This window comes from Phyllobates terribilis, unplaced genomic scaffold (genome assembly GCF_046119375.1).
Source record: "Phyllobates terribilis strain yellow unplaced genomic scaffold, ASM4611937v1 Scaffold_595__1_contigs__length_1002683, whole genome shotgun sequence".
NCBI classification, from domain to species: Eukaryota; Metazoa; Chordata; class Amphibia; order Anura; family Dendrobatidae; genus Phyllobates; species Phyllobates terribilis.
In genome coordinates, this window is record NW_027363355.1 from 610,183 (window position 1) to 633,625 (window position 23,443).

A 23,443-nucleotide genomic window follows, 5' to 3' on the forward strand; every position below is an offset into this window, starting at 1 on the left:
TGTCGGATAAACCATGACAAAACTGGCTCCTAAGAGCCGGGTCATTCCACTGGGTGTCCGTGGCCCACCTACGGAACTCCGAACAGAATTCCTCCGCCGGACGATCTCCCTGCTGAATCCTACGTAACTTAGACTCAGCAAGGGAGATCCGATCTGGGTCATCATATACGAGTCCCAGAGCAGCGAAAAACCTATCCACTGACTGGAGAACCGGGGAGCTTGGGGGAAGAGAGAACGCCCAAGATTGTGGGTCCCCTTGTAGGAGCGAGATGACAATTCCCACCCTTTGTTCTTCACTGCCCGATGACCGAGGCCGCAGCCGAAAGTACAATTTGCATGCCTCCCGGAAAACAAAAAACTTGTCCCGCCCCCCAGTGAACCTGTCAGGGAGAGCTACTTTAGGTTCTGGTCCGGCTTGCTCCAGAGGATGCAAAACCTTGGACCTAACGTCCGCCAGCCCCATGGACAAACTCTGCAACTGCCGAGCTAGACCGGCTACTGGATCCATGGTAGCTGGAGAAAAACTAAGATGGTCGGTGAAAATGTCACACTGTCACAGAATACTGGAGGTAGGGGGCCTAAGCTGACCCTAAGCTGGGGCCCTGACTAATCCCTCATCCTGGAGGTACTGTTAAAGGTACAGAGGTCCAGGCCGCCAGCGTAACCCCTACCTCCTGAAGATCCCTGCACCTCAGTAATCTAGTCCTGAGAAGGACCCCGATCACAACAATAGGGAACCAGAAATAATATGCCCACACACAGTATTTAGACGAACGAGACAGTACAAGGGAAAAACCAAAACCACCTTGCATACAACTTCTAAACAACTACAACAGAGGGAACACCAACGGGAAAGGAGATAAATGATAAAGCGAGGAAAGGGAAAACACACTTCCAAATACACTTATCTCAGCAACTCCAAACACCACGATCCGCTCTGTAAGTCTGAATGAAAAGCTTTCACCGACACCTCCCAAACAGACCTGCAGGAATATAAAGGAGTCTCACTAAAGAAGCATTGATTGCAGCTGGGCGAGGCTGGACCTCAGCTAGCCCAGAGAGAGAGAGAATTAACTCCTACACTGCCGAGAAAACACAAAGCACCAACAAGTCAGCTGCGAGAAGTGAGCCTGTGTACTCGTGACGATCTTCGTGGCAACACACCCGTGACAATATGCATAGCTACCTTTTTGAAGCAATATTGAGATTTACTTAAGAACGTGGGGCCCAATAAATACCATCAATGGTGCCCAGTCCAAGAGATGGTGGATCCTATAGGTAAACACCACCTCATCATGCACTAAAACTTACTAAAAAAAAAAAAGATGTGAAGTTCACACATATAGAAAATGGACATTTTGTGAATACATATTACACGTATTGTAAAATAGATAGAGCTCATATGTAGAGTTTGTTTGATAAACTTTCCTACTACTTTGTCTAAATTAGAAGCAAATTGGTTGAACATTACTTCTACCTAAAATGGCAGAAAACGCACCTATCTTGGTGATGGACAGGACAGCTAGAGGGGATATGGAGGAGGCTGTTATTTTTTTTTTAATAGGTGTACTTTCACCAATTTGCTGATAATTCATTGAAAGTAGATGATCGGTACAATTGCTGCCAATGCATTTTTTAAAGCTGTATTGTCATGAGTCAAATTTGATCATGTTAGGTTCTTGCATAGGTCCTATAGCATTGATAAGTTTCCACCCTCTTTCCTACATACACACATCTCTCCTGCATACACACAACTCTACTACTATCACACACGCAATTTTCCGAAATACACACACAACTCTCCTCCATACACAAACACAGTTCTAACACATATAGCTTTTCTACAGCTTTGAAGTATGCACTCACACCTCTGTTACATACACGCACTGTTTTGCTACATACTTGTACACAGCTTTCTTACATACACCAACAGCTCTCTTATATACTCATGCAGCTCCACACACACAAACACTTATATATATATATATATATATATATATATATATATATGTACACTCATCCATCGTATACATTACCACATCTTGAAATTCCTTCCAGGAATGTGACTGATCACATGACCTGAAAGGTTCAATGGCTAATCAACAACTTTGTTTGATTGGGACCCTATCCATGCCACCTCACATATCAGGAGTGTCGTTCTTCTTTTCATAAAGAGGTCCAAGGGCTAGTCTTGCAGAAGTTTTTTCAGCTACACAGGATGCGCAACATCCGTGCAAGTCCTGGTGACTTTCTCCCCTGCACTGCACCGATCAGATAGATCAGTGTGGGGCAGGAGAAAGGAGAACAGTTCTTTCAGTGATCATGAAGGATGCTGTCAGTGTTTTCCTCCATCAGAATAAGCAGCCTCTAGACTGTAAGAAACACACACATTTTAACATCATTTTGATTGTCTAAAATTTACTGCAGCTAAAAATTACATTTGGTTTACAATGCATTTTGCCAGATATGTTGTCACTTGTCAAAGCTAAGAATTTTACATGCTGGGTTTTTTTATGGCACATTTAGCACTGATAAGTTGTCACACTCTTGCTTAATATGTTAACATTCTGTCTGTAAACTGTATATGCATAGCTACCTTTTTGAAGCAATATTGAGATTTACTTAAGAACGTGGGGCCCAATAAATACCATCAATGGTGCCCAGTCCAAGAGATGGTGGATCCTATAGGTAAACACCACCTCATCATGCACTAAAACTTACTAAAAAAAAAAAAGATGTGAAGTTCACACATATAGAAAATGGACATTTTGTGAATACATATTACACGTATTGTAAAATAGATATAGATAGAGCTCATATGTAGAGTTTGTTTGATAAACTTTCCTACTACTTTGTCTAAATTAGAAGCAAATTGGTTGAACATTACTTCTACCTAAAATGGCAGAAAACGCACCTATCTTGGTGATGGACAGGACAGCTAGAGGGGATATGGAGGAGGCTGTTATTTTTTTTTTAATAGGTGTACTTTCACCAATTTGCTGATAATTCATTGAAAGTAGATGATCGGTACAATTGCTGCCAATGCATTTTTTAAAGCTGTATTGTCATGAGTCAAATTTGATCATGTTAGGTTCTTGCATAGGTCCTATAGCATTGATAAGTTTCCACCCTCTTTCCTACATACACACATCTCTCCTGCATACACACAACTCTACTACTATCACACACGCAATTTTCCGAAATACACACACAACTCTCCTCCATACACAAACACAGTTCTAACACATATAGCTTTTCTACAGCTTTGAAGTATGCACTCACACCTCTGTTACATACACGCACTGTTTTGCTACATACTTGTACACAGCTTTCTTACATACACCAACAGCTCTCTTATATACTCATGCAGCTCCACACACACAAACACTTATATATATATATATATATATATATGTACACTCATCCATCGTATACATTACCACATCTTGAAATTCCTTCCAGGAATGTGACTGATCACATGACCTGAAAGGTTCAATGGCTAATCAACAACTTTGTTTGATTGGGACCCTATCCATGCCACCTCACATATCAGGAGTGTCGTTCTTCTTTTCATAAAGAGGTCCAAGGGCTAGTCTTGCAGAAGTTTTTTCAGCTACACAGGATGCGCAACATCCGTGCAAGTCCTGGTGACTTTCTCCCCTGCACTGCACCGATCAGATAGATCAGTGTGGGGCAGGAGAAAGGAGAACAGTTCTTTCAGTGATCATGAAGGATGCTGTCAGTGTTTTCCTCCATCAGAATAAGCAGCCTCTAGACTGTAAGAAACACACACATTTTAACATCATTTTGATTGTCTAAAATTTACTGCAGCTAAAAATTACATTTGGTTTACAATGCATTTTGCCAGATATGTTGTCACTTGTCAAAGCTAAGAATTTTACATGCTGGGTTTTTTTATGGCACATTTAGCACTGATAAGTTGTCACACTCTTGCTTAATATGTTAACATTCTGTCTGTAAACTGTATATGCATAGCTACCTTTTTGAAGCAATATTGAGATTTACTTAAGAACGTGGGGCCCAATAAATACCATCAATGGTGCCCAGTCCAAGAGATGGTGGATCCTATAGGTAAACACCACCTCATCATGCACTAAAACTTACTAAAAAAAAAAAAGATGTGAAGTTCACACATATAGAAAATGGACATTTTGTGAATACATATTACACGTATTGTAAAATAGATAGAGCTCATATGTAGAGTTTGTTTGATAAACTTTCCTACTACTTTGTCTAAATTAGAAGCAAATTGGTTGAACATTACTTCTACCTAAAATGGCAGAAAACGCACCTATCTTGGTGATGGACAGGACAGCTAGAGGGGATATGGAGGAGGCTGTTATTTTTTTTTTAATAGGTGTACTTTCACCAATTTGCTGATAATTCATTGAAAGTAGATGATCGGTACAATTGCTGCCAATGCATTTTTTAAAGCTGTATTGTCATGAGTCAAATTTGATCATGTTAGGTTCTTGCATAGGTCCTATAGCATTGATAAGTTTCCACCCTCTTTCCTACATACACACATCTCTCCTGCATACACACAACTCTACTACTATCACACACGCAATTTTCCGAAATACACACACAACTCTCCTCCATACACAAACACAGTTCTAACACAAATAGCTTTTCTACAGCTTTGAAGTATGCACTCACACCTCTGTTACATACACGCACTGTTTTGCTACATACTTGTACACAGCTTTCTTACATACACCAACAGCTCTCTTATATACTCATGCAGCTCCACACACACAAACACTTATATATATATATATATATATATATATGTACACTCATCCATCGTATACATTACCACATCTTGAAATTCCTTCCAGGAATGTGACTGATCACATGACCTGAAAGGTTCAATGGCTAATCAACAACTTTGTTTGATTGGGACCCTATCCATGCCACCTCACATATCAGGAGTGTCGTTCTTCTTTTCATAAAGAGGTCCAAGGGCTAGTCTTGCAGAAGTTTTTTCAGCTACACAGGATGCGCAACATCCGTGCAAGTCCTGGTGACTTTCTCCCCTGCACTGCACCGATCAGATAGATCAGTGTGGGGCAGGAGAAAGGAGAACAGTTCTTTCAGTGATCATGAAGGATGCTGTCAGTGTTTTCCTCCATCAGAATAAGCAGCCTCTAGACTGTAAGAAACACACACATTTTAACATCATTTTGATTGTCTAAAATTTACTGCAGCTAAAAATTACATTTGGTTTACAATGCATTTTGCCAGATATGTTGTCACTTGTCAAAGCTAAGAATTTTACATGCTGGGTTTTTTTATGGCACATTTAGCACTGATAAGTTGTCACACTCTTGCTTAATATGTTAACATTCTGTCTGTAAACTGTATATGCATAGCTACCTTTTTGAAGCAATATTGAGATTTACTTAAGAACGTGGGGCCCAATAAATACCATCAATGGTGCCCAGTCCAAGAGATGGTGGATCCTATAGGTAAACACCACCTCATCATGCACTAAAACTTACTAAAAAAAAAAAAGATGTGAAGTTCACACATATAGAAAATGGACATTTTGTGAATACATATTACACGTATTGTAAAATAGATAGAGCTCATATGTAGAGTTTGTTTGATAAACTTTCCTACTACTTTGTCTAAATTAGAAGCAAATTGGTTGAACATTACTTCTACCTAAAATGGCAGAAAACGCACCTATCTTGGTGATGGACAGGACAGCTAGAGGGGATATGGAGGAGGCTGTTATTTTTTTTTTAATAGGTGTACTTTCACCAATTTGCTGATAATTCATTGAAAGTAGATGATCGGTACAATTGCTGCCAATGCATTTTTTAAAGCTGTATTGTCATGAGTCAAATTTGATCATGTTAGATTCTTGCATAGGTCCTATAGCATTGATAAGTTTCCACCCTCTTTCCTACATACACACATCTCTCCTGCATACACACAACTCTACTACTATCACACACGCAATTTTCCGAAATACACACACAACTCTCCTCCATACACAAACACAGTTCTAACACATATAGCTTTTCTACAGCTTTGAAGTATGCACTCACACCTCTGTTACATACACGCACTGTTTTGCTACATACTTGTACACAGCTTTCTTACATACACCAACAGCTCTCTTATATACTCATGCAGCTCCACACACACAAACACTTATATATATATATATATATATGTACACTCATCCATCGTATACATTACCACATCTTGAAATTCCTTCCAGGAATGTGACTGATCACATGACCTGAAAGGTTCAATGGCTAATCAACAACTTTGTTTGATTGGGACCCTATCCATGCCACCTCACATATCAGGAGTGTCGTTCTTCTTTTCATAAAGAGGTCCAAGGGCTAGTCTTGCAGAAGTTTTTTCAGCTACACAGGATGCGCAACATCCGTGCAAGTCCTGGTGACTTTCTCCCCTGCACTGCACCGATCAGATAGATCAGTGTGGGGCAGGAGAAAGGAGAACAGTTCTTTCAGTGATCATGAAGGATGCTGTCAGTGTTTTCCTCCATCAGAATAAGCAGCCTCTAGACTGTAAGAAACACACACATTTTAACATCATTTTGATTGTCTAAAATTTACTGCAGCTAAAAATTACATTTGGTTTACAATGCATTTTGCCAGATATGTTGTCACTTGTCAAAGCTAAGAATTTTACATGCTGGGTTTTTTTATGGCACATTTAGCACTGATAAGTTGTCACACTCTTGCTTAATATGTTAACATTCTGTCTGTAAACTGTATATGCATAGCTACCTTTTTGAAGCAATATTGAGATTTACTTAAGAACGTGGGGCCCAATAAATACCATCAATGGTGCCCAGTCCAAGAGATGGTGGATCCTATAGGTAAACACCACCTCATCATGCACTAAAACTTACTAAAAAAAAAAAAGATGTGAAGTTCACACATATAGAAAATGGACATTTTGTGAATACATATTACACGTATTGTAAAATAGATATAGATAGGGCTCATATGTAGAGTTTGTTTGATAAACTTTCCTACTACTTTGTCTAAATTAGAAGCAAATTGGTTGAACATTACTTCTACCTAAAATGGCAGAAAACGCACCTATCTTGGTGATGGACAGGACAGCTAGAGGGGATATGGAGGAGGCTGTTATTTTTTTTTTAATAGGTGTACTTTCACCAATTTGCTGATAATTCATTGAAAGTAGATGATCGGTACAATTGCTGCCAATGCATTTTTTAAAGCTGTATTGTCATGAGTCAAATTTGATCATGTTAGGTTCTTGCATAGGTCCTATAGCATTGATAAGTTTCCACCCTCTTTCCTACATACACACATCTCTCCTGCATACACACAACTCTACTACTATCACACACGCAATTTTCCGAAATACACACACAACTCTCCTCCATACACAAACACAGTTCTAACACATATAGCTTTTCTACAGCTTTGAAGTATGCACTCACACCTCTGTTACATACACGCACTGTTTTGCTACATACTTGTACACAGCTTTCTTACATACACCAACAGCTCTCTTATATACTCATGCAGCTCCACACACACAAACACTTATATATATATATATATATATATATATGTACACTCATCCATCGTATACATTACCACATCTTGAAATTCCTTCCAGGAATGTGACTGATCACATGACCTGAAAGGTTCAATGGCTAATCAACAACTTTGTTTGATTGGGACCCTATCCATGCCACCTCACATATCAGGAGTGTCGTTCTTCTTTTCATAAAGAGGTCCAAGGGCTAGTCTTGCAGAAGTTTTTTCAGCTACACAGGATGCGCAACATCCGTGCAAGTCCTGGTGACTTTCTCCCCTGCACTGCACCGATCAGATAGATCAGTGTGGGGCAGGAGAAAGGAGAACAGTTCTTTCAGTGATCATGAAGGATGCTGTCAGTGTTTTCCTCCATCAGAATAAGCAGCCTCTAGACTGTAAGAAACACACACATTTTAACATCATTTTGATTGTCTAAAATTTACTGCAGCTAAAAATTACATTTGGTTTACAATGCATTTTGCCACATATGTTGTCACTTGTCAAAGCTAAGAATTTTACATGCTGGGTTTTTTTATGGCACATTTAGCACTGATAAGTTGTCACACTCTTGCTTAATATGTTAACATTCTGTCTGTAAACTGTATATGCATAGCTACCTTTTTGAAGCAATATTGAGATTTACTTAAGAACGTGGGGCCCAATAAATACCATCAATGGTGCCCAGTCCAAGAGATGGTGGATCCTATAGGTAAACACCACCTCATCATGCACTAAAACTTACTAAAAAAAAAAAAGATGTGAAGTTCACACATATAGAAAATGGACATTTTGTGAATACATATTACACGTATTGTAAAATAGATAGAGCTCATATGTAGAGTTTGTTTGATAAACTTTCCTACTACTTTGTCTAAATTAGAAGCAAATGGGTTGAACATTACTTCTACCTAAAATGGCAGAAAACGCACCTATCTTGGTGATTGACAGGACAGCTAGAGGGGATATGGAGGAGGCTGTTATTTTTTTTTTTAATAGGTGTACTTTCACCAATTTGCTGATAATTCATTGAAAGTAGATGATCGGTACAATTGCTGCCAATGCATTTTTTAAAGCTGTATTGTCATGAGTCAAATTTGATCATGTTAGGTTCTTGCATAGGTCCTATAGCATTGATAAGTTTCCACCCTCTTTCCTACATACACACATCTCTCCTGCATACACACAACTCTACTACTATCACACACGCAATTTTCCGAAATACACACACAACTCTCCTCCATACACAAACACAGTTCTAACACATATAGCTTTTCTACAGCTTTGAAGTATGCACTCACACCTCTGTTACATACACGCACTGTTTTGCTACATACTTGTACACAGCTTTCTTACATACACCAACAGCTCTCTTATATACTCATGCAGCTCCACACACACAAACACTTTTATATATATATATATATATATATATATATATATATATATGTACACTCATCCATCGTATACATTACCACATCTTGAAATTCCTTCCAGGAATGTGACTGATCACATGACCTGAAAGGTTCAATGGCTAATCAACAACTTTGTTTGATTGGGACCCTATCCATGCCACCTCACATATCAGGAGTGTCGTTCTTCTTTTCATAAAGAGGTCCAAGGGCTAGTCTTGCAGAAGTTTTTTCAGCTACACAGGATGCGCAACATCCGTGCAAGTCCTGGTGACTTTCTCCCCTGCACTGCACCGATCAGATAGATCAGTGTGGGGCAGGAGAAAGGAGAACAGTTCTTTCAGTGATCATGAAGGATGCTGTCAGTGTTTTCCTCCATCAGAATAAGCAGCCTCTAGACTGTAAGAAACACACACATTTTAACATCATTTTGATTGTCTAAAATTTACTGCAGCTAAAAATTACATTTGGTTTACAATGCATTTTGCCAGATATGTTGTCACTTGTCAAAGCTAAGAATTTTACATGCTGGGTTTTTTTATGGCACATTTAGCACTGATAAGTTGTCACACTCTTGCTTAATATGTTAACATTCTGTCTGTAAACTGTATATGCATAGCTACCTTTTTGAAGCAATATTGAGATTTACTTAAGAACGTGGGGCCCAATAAATACCATCAATGGTGCCCAGTCCAAGAGATTGTGGATCCTATAGGTAAACACCACCTCATCATGCACTAAAACTTACTAAAAAAAAAAAAGATGTGAAGTTCACACATATAGAAAATGGACATTTTGTGAATACATATTACACGTATTGTAAAATAGATATAGATAGAGCTCATATGTAGAGTTTGTTTGATAAACTTTCCTACTACTTTGTCTAAATTAGAAGCAAATTGGTTGAACATTACTTCTACCTAAAATGGCAGAAAACGCACCTATCTTGGTGATGGACAGGACAGCTAGAGGGGATATGGAGGAGGCTGTTATTTTTTTTTTAATAGGTGTACTTTCACCAATTTGCTGATAATTCATTGAAAGTAGATGATCGGTACAATTGCTGCCAATGCATTTTTTAAAGCTGTATTGTCATGAGTCAAATTTGATCATGTTAGATTCTTGCATAGGTCCTATAGCATTGATAAGTTTCCACCCTCTTTCCTACATACACACATCTCTCCTGCATACACACAACTCTACTACTATCACACACGCAATTTTCCGAAATACACACACAACTCTCCTCCATACACAAACACAGTTCTAACACATATAGCTTTTCTACAGCTTTGAAGTATGCACTCACACCTCTGTTACATACACGCACTGTTTTGCTACATACTTGTACACAGCTTTCTTACATACACCAACAGCTCTCTTATATACTCATGCAGCTCCACACACACAAACACTTATATATATATATATATATATATGTACACTCATCCATCGTATACATTACCACATCTTGAAATTCCTTCCAGGAATGTGACTGATCACATGACCTGAAAGGTTCAATGGCTAATCAACAACTTTGTTTGATTGGGACCCTATCCATGCCACCTCACATATCAGGAGTGTCGTTCTTCTTTTCATAAAGAGGTCCAAGGGCTAGTCTTGCAGAAGTTTTTTCAGCTACACAGGATGCGCAACATCCGTGCAAGTCCTGGTGACTTTCTCCCCTGCACTGCACCGATCAGATAGATCAGTGTGGGGCAGGAGAAAGGAGAACAGTTCTTTCAGTGATCATGAAGGATGCTGTCAGTGTTTTCCTCCATCAGAATAAGCAGCCTCTAGACTGTAAGAAACACACACATTTTAACATCATTTTGATTGTCTAAAATTTACTGCAGCTAAAAATTACATTTGGTTTACAATGCATTTTGCCAGATATGTTGTCACTTGTCAAAGCTAAGAATTTTACATGCTGGGTTTTTTTATGGCACATTTAGCACTGATAAGTTGTCACACTCTTGCTTAATATGTTAACATTCTGTCTGTAAACTGTATATGCATAGCTACCTTTTTGAAGCAATATTGAGATTTACTTAAGAACGTGGGGCCCAATAAATACCATCAATGGTGCCCAGTCCAAGAGATGGTGGATCCTATAGGTAAACACCACCTCATCATGCACTAAAACTTACTAAAAAAAAAAAAGATGTGAAGTTCACACATATAGAAAATGGACATTTTGTGAATACATATTACACGTATTGTAAAATAGATAGAGCTCATATGTAGAGTTTGTTTGATAAACTTTCCTACTACTTTGTCTAAATTAGAAGCAAATTGGTTGAACATTACTTCTACCTAAAATGGCAGAAAACGCACCTATCTTGGTGATGGACAGGACAGCTAGAGGGGATATGGAGGAGGCTGTTATTTTTTTTTTAATAGGTGTACTTTCACCAATTTGCTGATAATTCATTGAAAGTAGATGATCGGTACAATTGCTGCCAATGCATTTTTTAAAGCTGTATTGTCATGAGTCAAATTTGATCATGTTAGGTTCTTGCATAGGTCCTATAGCATTGATAAGTTTCCACCCTCTTTCCTACATACACACATCTCTCCTGCATACACACAACTCTACTACTATCACACACGCAATTTTCCGAAATACACACACAACTCTCCTCCATACACAAACACAGTTCTAACACATATAGCTTTTCTACAGCTTTGAAGTATGCACTCACACCTCTGTTACATACACGCACTGTTTTGCTACATACTTGTACACAGCTTTCTTACATACACCAACAGCTCTCTTATATACTCATGCAGCTCCACACACACAAACACTTATATATATATATATATATATATATATATATGTACACTCATCCATCGTATACATTACCACATCTTGAAATTCCTTCCAGGAATGTGACTGATCACATGACCTGAAAGGTTCAATGGCTAATCAACAACTTTGTTTGATTGGGACCCTATCCATGCCACCTCACATATCAGGAGTGTCGTTCTTCTTTTCATAAAGAGGTCCAAGGGCTAGTCTTGCAGAAGTTTTTTCAGCTACACAGGATGCGCAACATCCGTGCAAGTCCTGGTGACTTTCTCCCCTGCACTGCACCGATCAGATAGATCAGTGTGGGGCAGGAGAAAGGAGAACAGTTCTTTCAGTGATTATGAAGGATGCTGTCAGTGTTTTCCTCCATCAGAATAAGCAGCCTCTAGACTGTAAGAAACACACACATTTTAACATCATTTTGATTGTCTAAAATTTACTGCAGCTAAAAATTACATTTGGTTTACAATGCATTTTGCCAGATATGTTGTCACTTGTCAAAGCTAAGAATTTTACATGCTGGGTTTTTTTATGGCACATTTAGCACTGATAAGTTGTCACACTCTTGCTTAATATGTTAACATTCTGTCTGTAAACTGTATATGCATAGCTACCTTTTTGAAGCAATATTGAGATTTACTTAAGAACGTGGGGCCCAATAAATACCATCAATGGTGCCCAGTCCAAGAGATGGTGGATCCTATAGGTAAACACCACCTCATCATGCACTAAAACTTACTAAAAAAAAAAAAGATGTGAAGTTCACACATATAGAAAATGGACATTTTGTGAATACATATTACACGTATTGTAAAATAGATAGAGCTCATATGTAGAGTTTGTTTGATAAACTTTCCTACTACTTTGTCTAAATTAGAAGCAAATTGGTTGAACATTACTTCTACCTAAAATGGCAGAAAACGCACCTATCTTGGTGATGGACAGGACAGCTAGAGGGGATATGGAGGAGGCTGTTATTTTTTTTTTTAATAGGTGTACTTTCACCAATTTGCTGATAATTCATTGAAAGTAGATGATCGGTACAATTGCTGCCAATGCATTTTTTAAAGCTGTATTGTCATGAGTCAAATTTGATCATGTTAGGTTCTTGCATAGGTCCTATAGCATTGATAAGTTTCCACCCTCTTTCCTACATACACACATCTCTCCTGCATACACACAACTCTACTACTATCACACACGCAATTTTCCGAAATACACACACAACTCTCCTCCATACACAAACACAGTTCTAACACATATAGCTTTTCTACAGCTTTGAAGTATGCACTCACACCTCTGTTACATACACGCACTGTTTTGCTACATACTTGTACACAGCTTTCTTACATACACCAACAGCTCTCTTATATACTCATGCAGCTCCACACACACAAACACTTTTATATATATATATATATATATATATATATATATATATATATGTACACTCATCCATCGTATACATTACCACATCTTGAAATTCCTTCCAGGAATGTGACTGATCACATGACCTGAAAGGTTCAATGGCTAATCAACAACTTTGTTTGATTGGGACCCTATCCATGCCACCTCACATATCAGGAGTGTCGTTCTTCTTTTCATAAAGAGGTCCAAGGGCTAGTCTTGCAGAAGTTTTTTCAGCTACACAGGATGCGCAACATCCGTGCAAGTCCTGGTGACTTTCTCCCCTGCACTGCACCGATCAGATAGATCAGTGTGGGGCAGGAGAAAGGAGAACAGTTCTTTCAGTGATCATGAAGGATGCTGTCAGTGTTTTCCTCCATCAGAATAAGCAGCCTCTAGACTGTAAGAAACACACACATTTTAACATCATTTTGATTGTCTAAAATTTACTGCAGCTAAAAATTACATTTGGTTTACAATGCATTTTGCCAGATATGTTGTCACTTGTCAAAGCTAAGAATTTTACATGCTGGGTTTTTTTATGGCACATTTAGCACTGATAAGTTGTCACACTCTTGCTTAATATGTTAACATTCTGTCTGTAAACTGTATATGCATAGCTACCTTTTTGAAGCAATATTGAGATTTACTTAAGAACGTGGGGCCCAATAAATACCATCAATGGTGCCCAGTCCAAGAGATTGTGGATCCTATAGGTAAACACCACCTCATCATGCACTAAAACTTACTAAAAAAAAAAAAGATGTGAAGTTCACACATATAGAAAATGGACATTTTGTGAATACATATTACACGTATTGTAAAATAGATATAGATAGAGCTCATATGTAGAGTTTGTTTGATAAACTTTCCTACTACTTTGTCTAAATTAGAAGCAAATTGGTTGAACATTACTTCTACCTAAAATGGCAGAAAACGCACCTATCTTGGTGATGGACAGGACAGCTAGAGGGGATATGGAGGAGGCTGTTATTTTTTTTTTAATAGGTGTACTTTCACCAATTTGCTGATAATTCATTGAAAGTAGATGATCGGTACAATTGCTGCCAATGCATTTTTTAAAGCTGTATTGTCATGAGTCAAATTTGATCATGTTAGGTTCTTGCATAGGTCCTATAGCATTGATAAGTTTCCACCCTCTTTCCTACATACACACATCTCTCCTGCATACACACAACTCTACTACTATCACACACGCAATTTTCCGAAATACACACACAACTCTCCTCCATACACAAACACAGTTCTAACACATATAGCTTTTCTACAGCTTTGAAGTATGCACTCACACCTCTGTTACATACACGCACTGTTTTGCTACATACTTGTACACAGCTTTCTTACATACACCAACAGCTCTCTTATATACTCATGCAGCTCCACACACACAAACACTTATATATATATATATATATATATATATGTACACTCATCCATCGTATACATTACCACATCTTGAAATTCCTTCCAGGAATGTGACTGATCACATGACCTGAAAGGTTCAATGGCTAATCAACAACTTTGTTTGATTGGGACCCTATCCATGCCACCTCACATATCAGGAGTGTCGTTCTTCTTTTCATAAAGAGGTCCAAGGGCTAGTCTTGCAGAAGTTTTTTCAGCTACACAGGATGCGCAACATCCGTGCAAGTCCTGGTGACTTTCTCCCCTGCACTGCACCGATCAGATAGATCAGTGTGGGGCAGGAGAAAGGAGAACAGTTCTTTCAGTGATCATGAAGGATGCTGTCAGTGTTTTCCTCCATCAGAATAAGCAGCCTCTAGACTGTAAGAAACACACACATTTTAACATCATTTTGATTGTCTAAAATTTACTGCAGCTAAAAATTACATTTGGTTTACAATGCATTTTGCCAGATATGTTGTCACTTGTCAAAGCTAAGAATTTTACATGCTGGGTTTTTTTATGGCACATTTAGCACTGATAAGTTGTCACACTCTTGCTTAATATGTTAACATTCTGTCTGTAAACTGTATATGCATAGCTACCTTTTTGAAGCAATATTGAGATTTACTTAAGAACGTGGGGCCCAATAAATACCATCAATGGTGCCCAGTCCAAGAGATGGTGGATCCTATAGGTAAACACCACCTCATCATGCACTAAAACTTACTAAAAAAAAAAAAGATGTGAAGTTCACACATATAGAAAATGGACATTTTGTGAATACATATTACACGTATTGTAAAATAGATATAGATAGAGCTCATATGTAGAGTTTGTTTGATAAACTTTCCTACTACTTTGTCTAAATTAGAAGCAAATTGGTTGAACATTACTTCTACCTAAAATGGCAGAAAACGCACCTATCTTGGTGATGGACAGGACTGCTAGAGGGGATATGGAGGAGGCTGTTATTTTTTTTTTAATAGGTGTACTTTCACCAATTTGCTGATAATTCATTGAAAGTAGATGATCGGTACAATTGCTGCCAATGCATTTTTTAAAGCTGTATTGTCATGAGTCAAATTTGATCATGTTAGGTTCTTGCATAGGTCCTATAGCATTGATAAGTTTCCACCCTCTTTCCTACATACACACATCTCTCCTGCATACACACAACTCTACTACTGTCACACACGCAATTTTCCGAAATACACACACAACTCTCCTCCATACACAAACACAGTTCTAACACATATAGCTTTTCTACAGCTTTGAAGTATGCACTCACACCTCTGTTACATACACGCACTGTTTTGCTACATACTTGTACACAGCTTTCTTACATACACCAACAGCTCTCTTATATACTCATGCAGCTCCACACACACAAACACTTATATATATATATATATATATATATATGTACACTCATCCATCGTATACATTACCACATCTTGAAATTCCTTCCAGGAATGTGACTGATCACATGACCTGAAAGGTTCAATGGCTAATCAACAACTTTGTTTGATTGGGACCCTATCCATGCCACCTCACATATCAGGAGTGTCGTTCTTCTTTTCATAAAGAGGTCCAAGGGCTAGTCTTGCAGAAGTTTTTTCAGCTACACAGGATGCGCAACATCCGTGCAAGTCCTGGTGACTTTCTCCCCTGCACTGCACCGATCAGATAGATCAGTGTGGGGCAGGAGAAAGGAGAACAGTTCTTTCAGTGATCATGAAGGATGCTGTCAGTGTTTTCCTCCATCAGAATAAGCAGCCTCTAGACTGTAAGAAACACACACATTTTAACATCATTTTGATTGTCTAAAATTTACTGCAGCTAAAAATTACATTTGGTTTACAATGCATTTTGCCAGATATGTTGTCACTTGTCAAAGCTAAGAATTTTACATGCTGGGTTTTTTTATGGCACATTTAGCACTGATAAGTTGTCACACTCTTGCTTAATATGTTAACATTCTGTCTGTAAACTGTATATGCATAGCTACCTTTTTGAAGCAATATTGAGATTTACTTAAGAACGTGGGGCCCAATAAATACCATCAATGGTGCCCAGTCCAAGAGATTGTGGATCCTATAGGTAAACACCACCTCATCATGCACTAAAACTTACTAAAAAAAAAAAAGATGTGAAGTTCACACATATAGAAAATGGACATTTTGTGAATACATATTACACGTATTGTAAAATAGATATAGATAGAGCTCATATGTAGAGTTTGTTTGATAAACTTTCCTACTACTTTGTCTAAATTAGAAGCAAATTGGTTGAACATTACTTCTACCTAAAATGGCAGAAAACGCACCTATCTTGGTGATGGACAGGACAGCTAGAGGGGATATGGAGGAGGCTGTTATTTTTTTTTTAATAGGTGTACTTTCACCAATTTGCTGATAATTCATTGAAAGTAGATGATCGGTACAATTGCTGCCAATGCATTTTTTAAAGCTGTATTGTCATGAGTCAAATTTGATCATGTTAGGTTCTTGCATAGGTCCTATAGCATTGATAAGTTTCCACCCTCTTTCCTACATACACACATCTCTCCTGCATACACACAACTCTACTACTATCACACACGCAATTTTCCGAAATACACACACAACTCTCCTCCATACACAAACACAGTTCTAACACATATAGCTTTTCTACAGCTTTGAAGTATGCACTCACACCTCTGTTACATACACGCACTGTTTTGCTACATACTTGTACACAGCTTTCTTACATACACCAACAGCTCTCTTATATACTCATGCAGCTCCACACACACAAACACTTATATATATATATATATATATATATATGTACACTCATCCATCGTATACATTACCACATCTTGAAATTCCTTCCAGGAATGTGACTGATCACATGACCTGAAAGGTTCAATGGCTAATCAACAACTTTGTTTGATTGGGACCCTATCCATGCCACCTCACATATCAGGAGTGTCGTTCTTCTTTTCATAAAGAGGTCCAAGGGCTAGTCTTGCAGAAGTTTTTTCAGCTACACAGGATGCGCAACATCCGTGCAAGTCCTGGTGACTTTCTCCCCTGCACTGCACCGATCAGATAGATCAGTGTGGGGCAGGAGAAAGGAGAACAGTTCTTTCAGTGATCATGAAGGATGCTGTCAGTGTTTTCCTCCATCAGAATAAGCAGCCTCTAGACTGTAAGAAACACACACATTTTAACATCATTTTGATTGTCTAAAATTTACTGCAGCTAAAAATTACATTTGGTTTACAATGCATTTTGCCAGATATGTTGTCACTTGTCAAAGCTAAGAATTTTACATGCTGGGTTTTTTTATGGCACATTTAGCACTGATAAGTTGTCACACTCTTGCTTAATATGTTAACATTCTGTCTGTAAACTGTATATGCATAGCTACCTTTTTGAAGCAATATTGAGATTTACTTAAGAACGTGGGGCCCAATAAATACCATCAATGGTGCCCAGTCCAAGAGATGGTGGATCCTATAGGTAAACACCACCTCATCATGCACTAAAACTTACTAAAAAAAAAAAAGATGTGAAGTTCACACATATAGAAAATGGACATTTTGTGAATACATATTACACGTATTGTAAAATAGATATAGATAGAGCTCATATGTAGAGTTTGTTTGATAAACTTTCCTACTACTTTGTCTAAATTAGAAGCAAATTGGTTGAACATTACTTCTACCTAAAATGGCAGAAAACGCACCTATCTTGGTGATGGACAGGACTGCTAGAGGGGATATGGAGGAGGCTGTTATTTTTTTTTTAATAGGTGTACTTTCACCAATTTGCTGATAATTCATTGAAAGTAGATGATCGGTACAATTGCTGCCAATGCATTTTTTAAAGCTGTATTGTCATGAGTCAAATTTGATCATGTTAGGTTCTTGCATAGGTCCTATAGCATTGATAAGTTTCCACCCTCTTTCCTACATACACACATCTCTCCTGCATACACACAACTCTACTACTGTCACACACGCAATTTTCCGAAATACACACACAACTCTCCTCCATACACAAACACAGTTCTAACACATATAGCTTTTCTACAGCTTTGAAGTATGCACTCACACCTCTGTTACATACACGCACTGTTTTGCTACATACTTGTACACAGCTTTCTTACATACACCAACAGCTCTCTTATATACTCATGCAGCTCCACACACACAAACACTTATATATATATATATATATATATATATGTACACTCATCCATCGTATACATTACCACATCTTGAAATTCCTTCCAGGAATGTGACTGATCACATGACCTGAAAGGTTCAATGGCTAATCAACAACTTTGTTTGATTGGGACCCTATCCATGCCACCTCACATATCAGGAGTGTCGTTCTTCTTTTCATAAAGAGGTCCAAGGGCTAGTCTTGCAGAAGTTTTTTCAGCTACACAGGATGCGCAACATCCGTGCAAGTCCTGGTGACTTTCTCCCCTGCACTGCACCGATCAGATAGATCAGTGTGGGGCAGGAGAAAGGAGAACAGTTCTTTCAGTGATCATGAAGGATGCTGTCAGTGTTTTCCTCCATCAGAATAAGCAGCCTCTAGACTGTAAGAAACACACACATTTTAACATCATTTTGATTGTCTAAAATTTACTGCAGCTAAAAATTACATTTGGTTTACAATGCATTTTGCCAGATATGTTGTCACTTGTCAAAGCTAAGAATTTTACATGCTGGGTTTTTTTATGGCACATTTAGCACTGATAAGTTGTCACACTCTTGCTTAATATGTTAACATTCTGTCTGTAAACTGTATATGCATAGCTACCTTTTTGAAGCAATATTGAGATTTACTTAAGAACGTGGGGCCCAATAAATACCATCAATGGTGCCCAGTCCAAGAGATGGTGGATCCTATAGGTAAACACCACCTCATCATGCACTAAAACTTACTAAAAAAAAAAAAGATGTGAAGTTCACACATATAGAAAATGGACATTTTGTGAATACATATTACACGTATTGTAAAATAGATAGAGCTCATATGTAGAGTTTGTTTGATAAACTTTCCTACTACTTTGTCTAAATTAGAAGCAAATTGGTTGAACATTACTTCTACCTAAAATGGCAGAAAACGCACCTATCTTGGTGATGGACAGGACAGCTAGAGGGGATATGGAGGAGGCTGTTATTTTTTTTTTAATAGGTGTACTTTCACCAATTTGCTGATAATTCATTGAAAGTAGATGATCGGTACAATTGCTGCCAATGCATTTTTTAAAGCTGTATTGTCATGAGTCAAATTTGATCATGTTAGGTTCTTGCATAGGTCCTATAGCATTGATAAGTTTCCACCCTCTTTCCTACATACACACATCTCTCCTGCATACACACAACTCTACTACTATCACACACGCAATTTTCCGAAATACACACACAACTCTCCTCCATACACAAACACAGTTCTAACACAAATAGCTTTTCTACAGCTTTGAAGTATGCACTCACACCTCTGTTACATACACGCACTGTTTTGCTACATACTTGTACACAGCTTTCTTACATACACCAACAGCTCTCTTATATACTCATGCAGCTCCACACACACAAACACTTATATATATATATATATATATATATATATATGTACACTCATCCATCGTATACATTACCACATCTTGAAATTCCTTCCAGGAATGTGACTGATCACATGACCTGAAAGGTTCAATGGCTAATCAACAACTTTGTTTGATTGGGACCCTATCCATGCCACCTCACATATCAGGAGTGTCGTTCTTCTTTTCATAAAGAGGTCCAAGGGCTAGTCTTGCAGAAGTTTTTTCAGCTACACAGGATGCGCAACATCCGTGCAAGTCCTGGTGACTTTCTCCCCTGCACTGCACCGATCAGATAGATCAGTGTGGGGCAGGAGAAAGGAGAACAGTTCTTTCAGTGATCATGAAGGATGCTGTCAGTGTTTTCCTCCATCAGAATAAGCAGCCTCTAGACTGTAAGAAACACACACATTTTAACATCATTTTGATTGTCTAAAATTTACTGCAGCTAAAAATTACATTTGGTTTACAATGCATTTTGCCAGATATGTTGTCACTTGTCAAAGCTAAGAATTTTACATGCTGGGTTTTTTTATGGCACATTTAGCACTGATAAGTTGTCACACTCTTGCTTAATATGTTAACATTCTGTCTGTAAACTGTATATGCATAGCTACCTTTTTGAAGCAATATTGAGATTTACTTAAGAACGTGGGGCCCAATAAATACCATCAATGGTGCCCAGTCCAAGAGATGGTGGATCCTATAGGTAAACACCACCTCATCATGCACTAAAACTTACTAAAAAAAAAAAAGATGTGAAGTTCACACATATAGAAAATGGACATTTTGTGAATACATATTACACGTATTGTAAAATAGATAGAGCTCATATGTAGAGTTTGTTTGATAAACTTTCCTACTACTTTGTCTAAATTAGAAGCAAATTGGTTGAACATTACTTCTACCTAAAATGGCAGAAAACGCACCTATCTTGGTGATGGACAGGACAGCTAGAGGGGATATGGAGGAGGCTGTTATTTTTTTTTTAATAGGTGTACTTTCACCAATTTGCTGATAATTCATTGAAAGTAGATGATCGGTACAATTGCTGCCAATGCATTTTTTAAAGCTGTATTGTCATGAGTCAAATTTGATCATGTTAGATTCTTGCATAGGTCCTATAGCATTGATAAGTTTCCACCCTCTTTCCTACATACACACATCTCTCCTGCATACACACAACTCTACTACTATCACACACGCAATTTTCCGAAATACACACACAACTCTCCTCCATACACAAACACAGTTCTAACACATATAGCTTTTCTACAGCTTTGAAGTATGCACTCACACCTCTGTTACATACACGCACTGTTTTGCTACATACTTGTACACAGCTTTCTTACATACACCAACAGCTCTCTTATATACTCATGCAGCTCCACACACACAAACACTTATATATATATATATATATATGTACACTCATCCATCGTATACATTACCACATCTTGAAATTCCTTCCAGGAATGTGACTGATCACATGACCTGAAAGGTTCAATGGCTAATCAACAACTTTGTTTGATTGGGACCCTATCCATGCCACCTCACATATCAGGAGTGTCGTTCTTCTTTTCATAAAGAGGTCCAAGGGCTAGTCTTGCAGAAGTTTTTTCAGCTACACAGGATGCGCAACATCCGTGCAAGTCCTGGTGACTTTCTCCCCTGCACTGCACCGATCAGATAGATCAGTGTGGGGCAGGAGAAAGGAGAACAGTTCTTTCAGTGATCATGAAGGATGCTGTCAGTGTTTTCCTCCATCAGAATAAGCAGCCTCTAGACTGTAAGAAACACACACATTTTAACATCATTTTGATTGTCTAAAATTTACTGCAGCTAAAAATTACATTTGGTTTACAATGCATTTTGCCAGATATGTTGTCACTTGTCAAAGCTAAGAATTTTACATGCTGGGTTTTTTTATGGCACATTTAGCACTGATAAGTTGTCACACTCTTGCTTAATATGTTAACATTCTGTCTGTAAACTGTATATGCATAGCTACCTTTTTGAAGCAATATTGAGATTTACTTAAGAACGTGGGGCCCAATAAATACCATCAATGGTGCCCAGTCCAAGAGATGGTGGATCCTATAGGTAAACACCACCTCATCATGCACTAAAACTTACTAAAAAAAAAAAAGATGTGAAGTTCACACATATAGAAAATGGACATTTTGTGAATACATATTACACGTATTGTAAAATAGATAGAGCTCATATGTAGAGTTTGTTTGATAAACTTTCCTACTACTTTGTCTAAATTAGAAGCAAATTGGTTGAACATTACTTCTACCTAAAATGGCAGAAAACGCACCTATCTTGGTGATGGACAGGACAGCTAGAGGGGATATGGAGGAGGCTGTTATTTTTTTTTTTAATAGGTGTACTTTCACCAATTTGCTGATAATTCATTGAAAGTAGATGATCGGTACAATTGCTGCCAATGCATTTTTTAAAGCTGTATTGTCATGAGTCAAATTTGATCATGTTAGATTCTTGCATAGGTCCTATAGCATTGATAAGTTTCCACCCTCTTTCCTACATACACACATCTCTCCTGCATACACACAACTCTACTACTATCACACACGCAATTTTCCGAAATACACACACAACTCTCCTCCATACACAAACACAGTTCTAACACATATAGCTTTTCTACAGCTTTGAAGTATGCACTCACACCTCTGTTACATACACGCACTGTTTTGCTACATACTTGTACACAGCTTTCTTACATACACCAACAGCTCTCTTATATACTCATGCAGCTCCACACACACAAACACTTATATATATATATATATATATATGTACACTCATCCATCGTATACATTACCACATCTTGAAATTCCTTCCAGGAATGTGACTGATCACATGACCTGAAAGGTTCAATGGCTAATCAACAACTTTGTTTGATTGGGACCCTATCCATGCCACCTCACATATCAGGAGTGTCGTTCTTCTTTTCATAAAGAGGTCCAAGGGCTAGTCTTGCAGAAGTTTTTTCAGCTACACAGGATGCGCAACATCCGTGCAAGTCCTGGTGACTTTCTCCCCTGCACTGCACCGATCAGATAGATCAGTGTGGGGCAGGAGAAAGGAGAACAGTTCTTTCAGTGATCATGAAGGATGCTGTCAGTGTTTTCCTCCATCAGAATAAGCAGCCTCTAGACTGTAAGAAA